This window comes from Lacerta agilis, chromosome 7 (assembly GCF_009819535.1).
Source record: "Lacerta agilis isolate rLacAgi1 chromosome 7, rLacAgi1.pri, whole genome shotgun sequence".
Classification (NCBI taxonomy): Eukaryota; Metazoa; Chordata; class Lepidosauria; order Squamata; family Lacertidae; genus Lacerta; species Lacerta agilis.
The window spans coordinates 58,745,055-58,751,054 of NC_046318.1; positions in this window are offsets into that span (position 1 = coordinate 58,745,055).

Below are 6,000 nucleotides of genomic sequence, written 5' to 3' on the forward strand. Positions count from 1 at the left end.
ATTAACACATATGTATTTGTATACAGTTATATGCATTTTGGCATGTCTCTGTTGCTCTGCTCATTTCTTTAGGAAACTTGCAGTGTCTGTGCATATAGTTTGTGTGTGTAATATTTTACATATAATAATGCATTTATTTTGGGAGAATTGTTTGTATTTTGGGGAAAGTGGGAGGGAAAAAAAACCTTGCCTCTTGCAGAGATTAAGGAGCAAGGTAAGAGCTAGAAAAAAATATATGCAGATAAACTTAATACTGAGCTTTTCAGAAAATGCCAACCCTAGATAAGCTGGCTAATAAAATTCCTACCAGCTAATAAAGTCACTGTGATGACATTGGGGTATGGGGCTTTCTAGGGACAATGTGTGCTGGTCTATCCAACTTTTTCCACATCTTTGGGCATCAGGTGGGTGAATGACCTCTGCTTGGTTGCTGATCAGAAATGGGGAGGGACTGATAGCACTTTGGTTCTGTCCTATCTACAAATTGTGCCCCCATTATTTTATTTATATGAAGTGTTCTTCAGTGGCTACACTGAACTTAGCAAATGTGAGTTGATCGCTGGTAACAAAAACAAGCCACACATTTTGTTTTTCAGCTTGTGACACATCCAAATTAGTATTTTTTCAAGGGCTGATATGTTTCTCATATTTGGAGGGTGCCTGCTTGAAAATAATTATTGTAGACTGTGCAACACAATCCCCCCAACACTAGTTTGCACCTGCCAGCTCTGTGAGAATGACATGCAAATTAAGGGAATGAATGCAGCCAATAGTGTTTGCTTCTCTCGTGTGATTTATTTCTGAGACTCTTTGGGGTCTCTCCATTAAAAGAAAGCTGGCAGTGTGAATTCAAGCAGTTGTTACTCATGCTCCCCCCCATCTCCTTTCTTTATTAAATGTAAAAGGATAAAAATATTTTTTAAAGAAAAGCAAGCAAGCTGGCAGTCTGACAGGTGATTTGGCAAAATGCCTTGCCAGTATTCCTGAGAAGCTCTGGGGCAGGTTGTCTGCTTGCGCTGGAAACTTCTATGGATATGAATAGGGGATTTCAGTTTTGTTAGAGACCTGTCACTAGGCTGATTATTTTGCATCGGTATATGAAACGCAGCTCCCTTCAGCAATTCTCAACTCTTCTACCAACATAGCAGAGCTTCTCCTGTTGCTATGCTGTGTGTGAGATTTTACCACACACTCCTCCAAACTGGCCTTCCACCAGGGCTGGATTAACCTTAAGCAAAATAAGAATGTGAAGGGGGGGGCACCACAGACATTTTCTATTGCAGGATTTACCATGGACCAGCAACTCCACGTTTCGGTTTACGAATTCTGAGACAAAATCTGTCTATATTAAAGCATGAAAGCACAAGATTCAGCTGCAAGCTAGTAATTAAATTGTTCATACCATGGAATAAAGTGGAGGTATACAAAGATGAACATTATTTTCCATCTTACTGTAGGCTTTGTTTAATTTTGAAAAATAAAATTTTGTTTTGTTATTGTTTATATTTTGAATTAGATATATACGGGGGCACCAAAAACTTTTAAGGTCTCTAAAGTTCTTAATCCGACTCTGCCTTCCATCCACTGATTTTCAGTGTTGTACCTCTGTCCTTAATGCTTGCTCCTGAACATTTTACTCTTTGGTACAAACCCTCAATCCATGTCAGTGGAGGGGGTTAGGTTAAGGTGGGTGGTCTACAGAAAAGATCTGACGTGGTGTGGGTTGGGAGTAGGATCCCAGGGACTTTGGATTTTCTTCAGGTCTCTTAGGTGCACCAGCCTGAAGCTGGCATGAGAGTTAGTAATGATTACCAAGTCTAATGGCTTTAAAAGTGGGTTGGACAAATTCATGAAGGATAAGGCTATCAATAGCTACTATCTATATACTAACTCCAGTTGCTAAGAGAGTATTGTTGGGCTCATATCTTTCTTACGGACTGTTGATGCTTACGTTAGTGCTGCTGACAGTACAGTGGTACCTCGGTTTATGAACTTAATCCATTCCAGAAGTCCGTTCTTAAACCAAAGCATTCTTAAGCCAAGGTGTGCTTTCCCATTGCAGTGGGGGGACTCAATTTACAAATGGAACACACTCAACAGGAAGCGGAACATGTTCTGCTTCCAAGGCAAAGTTCACAAACCAAAACACCTACTTCTGGGTTTGCAGCGTTCTTAATCCAAGTTGTTCATAAACTAAACCGTTCTTAAACCAAGGTACCACTGTATTGTGTTATCCACAGTACCTAAGTGCATTCCCTGGCTTAGCTTAGGAGGTGCAAGGAAGTATCTATGGCACATCCAGCTCTGTCCTCCAACACCTCATTGACCACCTCACAGCATCTGTCACCTCAGGCACATACCACACTTTGCCAAATAATGTCAGCCCAGGTGTCAGCTATTTCAAATTCCACATGCAAGATGAATGGAAGGACACAAACAAGAACCTCAGGGTCTTGGATATATGGAGAAAATATAGAGTTGTTGATATAATGGAATGGAATGTTTTGGCACCATTATCAGCTTACCATGCTACTGTGCCTAATTTTTATGCTGCAATAAAAATCCTCAGAGTAATTTCATATTTGCATCTGAACTATGGTCAATCATTTACACTGAGAGACCTGCAAGGGATATATATTTGGAATTTAGAGAGTGTTTGGTGTGGGCTCACTACAGATGAATCAAACAATATGCAATAAATTTCATGGGCAGTTAAGTTTTACTTATGGTGGCATAAATCACAAGGGAGATCATATTATAGAAGGCTATGTGGGGAAACGGAAAAAATGGTAAAACAAAGTCAGATCTTGTTGTGAGTAGCCAAGCTTCAGTAGAGTGGGAAGCACAGGAATGAGATGCAGTATGGCAGGATTAAAAATGAGGTTTAACTTCCCTCTGAAAATAAAGGCATATGTAACAGCAGCGAAACCACCTTTTTTGACCCACCTGAACATCCAGAGTCTGCTGAAGAATGGAATTAATTTATCAGAGTTCCACAGCTGTAATCAAGCATGCTATGGTTTTAAAAGAAAAACCTACATACCTGTAGGAGAAATTGAATGGGAGAAAATAGATGCTATAGTTTTGATCAAATTTTAGTCTCTTTCATTGTGTGGAGAGGAAATCAAGTTTAACTCTTCTTGTAGATTTCAGTTCCACATTCGCAGGTGACTAATATTCTGCTCTAGTAATGTACGGAAGTGAGAGCTGGACCATAAAGAAGGCTGATCGTCGAAGAATTGATGCTTTTGAATTATGGTGCTGGAGGAGACTCTTGAGAGTCCCATGGACTGCAAGAAGATCAAACCTATCCATTCTCAAAGAAATCAGCCCTGAGTACTCACTAGAAGGACAGATCCTGAAGTTGAGGCTCCAGTACTTTGGCCACCTCATGAGAAGAGAAGAATCCCTAGAAAAGACCCTGATGCTGGGAAAGATGGAGGGCACAAGGAGAAGGGGACGACAGAGGATGAGATGGTTGGACAGTGTTCTTGAAGCTACTAACATGAGTTTGGCCAGACTGCGGGAGGCAGTGAAGGATAGGCGTGCCTGGCGTGCTCTGGTCCATGGGGTCACGAAGAGTCAGACACGACTGAACGACTGAACAACAACAACAACAATATTCTGCTCATAGACTCAACACACCAGAAAGCATGTCTCACAATGCTTGTTCTTTATTTTACCACAACGAGTCAACTTCTGAATAGAATTGCAAGCTTTAATTTGTAGATTAATAACCTAATGTTTGTAGATTAATAACCTAACGTTTATTAACCTAAGTTTATTAATATGTGGAGGCAAATTTTAATTGGTAGGGCTGCAAGTTGTTTATTGTTTTGTGTTATTTTGGTTCTAGTGTGTTGTTGTAATAGATGGAAGTATTTTTGTTGTTGTTGTTTTTAAATAAAATGGTACCAGAACTGCAACACACTTCTCATGTTAGAGTAGAATTCTGCATGTGTCTGCACGTGAAAATGACTAATTAGCCATCTGGTGGAAAAAGAAGAAGTGGAAGTGGATGGCAGAAGCTTTTCTATTGTCAGGTAGGTAGCCGTGTTGGTCTGCCATAGTCAAAAGAAAATAAAAAAATTCCTTCCAGTAGCACCTTAGAGACCAACTGAGTTTGTTATTGGTATGAGCTTTCGTGTGCATGCCTGCATTAGTATCTGAAGAAGTGTGCATGCAAGGAATTTTTAAATTTTATTTTCTATTGTGTTATCCAGGCTGTGGGGCTCCCAAAAGATTTTTCATTTGCCCCTGCTTTTAAGTTTCAGGTGAACTGTTAAGACCTTTTCCTCTCACCAAGGAGAGAAAAAGGTCTTAACAGTGTTCTGTCTCTCTGTTTTCATGGTTGTTTTGTCCTGATCTTTATTTTAATATATGAAATTGATTTTCATCATTTAAACTGTTTTTGTGTTTTATGAATTTCATTATTTTTGTAAGCTGCTTTTGGTGTCTGTGGGTGTGTACATATATAGTGTGCATGGGACCCAATATTTGCCTTGTATCCCTATCTGTGCATTAAAAAAATAAATCTGATGTTTGTCACCTGTTCTGTGCTCTCTCTGTTTTGATCTGTGCTCTAGGTTCCAAGCAGCTCTGTATAAAATGAAGCTCATTCCTCATTTACTATGTTGGGGAATCTGAAAATAGCTATAATGGGTAGCCAAAGTAGAAAACTTTGCAAATACATCCAGAGGTTTTGTGCAGGTCAGCTTTTCATTTTGATATTTTAAACAAAAGAAAAGTCTATAACTTTTTGATTGCCTGACAGAACTTGATGCGGTTTGCAAGAATGGTCACCCCTTCTGAAGGGATGGAGTCTGTCAAATTTCAGAATGCAGCGGTTCTCCCACATGAAAAGACTTTACTATTTAAGGGTGGGTGAGATATAAATAATTGGGGGTGGAACACAGACCATGGTTCTGTAAAAACAGCTACAGTGTGGGAAATGTCACACCCCAGCAATGAAACTGTTGTCTCAGGAGTTGTTGATGGGTGTGGGTTTCTGCCCTCCATGGGTGTTTTTTCTTTTCTTTCTTTGAGCAGGGGTGTGTGCAGCTTTTTCTTCCAAATTTAAAGCTGGAAAATTGAGAAATTAAAATTGACAGATTTGTCTATCCCTACTGTCCCGGGACATTTAAAGTGTGGTAAGAGTGTCATTCTGGCAGGATGCCACTGGAAGGGGTTTTCTTTATAGGGTAGATGCTTGTATGTGGCCACACACTATTTGCCCAACATCAGGCACACAAGCCTCAGCTCACTTCACAGTAGCTAAAACAATAGCGCATGATTTAGATGCAAGTGTGACAACAGATGCTTTAAAGCCTGTATTTACTTGCAGGCTGATCCTACCAGATTTTGGAGTACCAGAGTTGAGCAAAGCAGTCAAATATTTACTTATATTTTACTGACACTGGGTGGGTATGATGAGGGTTGTGTCACCTGAATTTTCTGCCAAACAGCCATCTCTTTGTTGGACACCATCACCCTAAAAACCCTGTGCTGAAAGAAATTTTGTGGAGCTGGGATGTAAGGTCTACATGCAGTGTGGTGTTTAAGGGAGCACAATCAACATTGTTTGATTATTTATTGGCTATTTATTCTTCTCTGTCCTGAGGGCTCAGGATACTTGGCTATTCTTCCTGCCATGGCTTTTCTGTCCTATTCAACCCTGGTATCCATTAATGCAGCAAGAGCACAATAACAAAATAGTGTTGTGAATTTCTAATTTACCAGTTCACCAGTGCAGACTTCATGAACTCAACGTCTTTTGAAGTAATGGAGTGGAATTCAGGGAAGATTTTATTTCTTGCATTCCTCGGTCTCTCTCTCTCTCTCTCTCTCTCTCTCTCTCTCTCTCTCTCACACACACACACACACACACAAACCTCAACATGAAGAAACAGCCTAAATAAAGTGTGTTTCTAAAAATATATTGGTGTGTGCACACAGGCTCAGGTATGCGCACCCACCCAAAAAATACATATAGTCAAATCC